Consider the following 905-nt stretch of genomic DNA (forward strand, 5'->3'; position numbering starts at 1 on the left):
ACAAATTGCCAACTAAACTGTCTAGCCTATTCAACTACTTTACAGAAATGATAAGGACTTTTTAGGAATTAAATATACTGAGAATAGGCTATTCTAATTGCAAAGTCTATTATCCAAGCAATAAATATATGGGTTAATACATTCTGCTAGAACTTTAATGACCTCATCCACCTTTAGACAGAAGGAAAACAAACCTAAGGAGGAACTTGCTTCTCAGCTGAATAAAAATGAGTATAAATTAAATAGGTTACCTCAAATTATACCCTCCCTAGCTATCAGATATAACACAGTCACTATAGTATAGTTTCATTTATATGGCTGGGGCAATCATTTGACAATGTTCCATTATCACAAGCAAATTTAAGCATCAAGTCTTGCTATGGACTCCATGCTTTATGAATCCAAATAATTCATACACCTCTATATGAAAGGCAGAAACCATAGCATTGCTTTCTGTGTTTTTGATACTAGTGAAACTAGTTCCAATGGATTATTATGATTCATTCAAAGAAACTACTGGCGAATTTGGTAAATGGAAGAGGCTGATGCATAAACCTGCAGAGTCAAAGCCTCAAGCAAGCATGTAAAAAGTGAAAATATGTTGCAGAGGTCATGCCATTTGGCATTAAACCAGTGGCATATGTGTTTTCTAGACATTAATCTGATGTATGAATTCCTTGGTATTTCACTAGATTTGTACTAGCAATGTACACCTTTTACTAGTTTGTTTAGCAAACAGGAAATGCAGTGCTACAAAAATGCCATGGAGAAAGAAGATCCAAATTCAAGGGTGAATTTTAGCAAACCTATACCATTCACAGCATTACAGTGACCTTTGATGACCAATCACAATGATACTGGTATTGGTGGCTTCCTCTTACTTCCTCTCTACAACCCATGTATTC

The 905-nt window shown here is 35.1% G+C and overlaps 1 protein-coding gene across 1 annotated transcript in view; it reads right to left on the reverse strand.

Annotated features, from left to right (window-relative positions):
• The window catches only part of LOC119584969, a 6145-nt gene that overhangs the window by 3774 nt on the left and 1466 nt on the right, over positions 1 to 905 (reverse strand). The gene's annotated exons all lie outside the window — the stretch shown is intronic.

This window comes from Penaeus monodon, chromosome 19 (assembly GCF_015228065.2).
Source record: "Penaeus monodon isolate SGIC_2016 chromosome 19, NSTDA_Pmon_1, whole genome shotgun sequence".
Lineage (NCBI taxonomy): Eukaryota > Metazoa > Arthropoda > Malacostraca > Decapoda > Penaeidae > Penaeus > Penaeus monodon.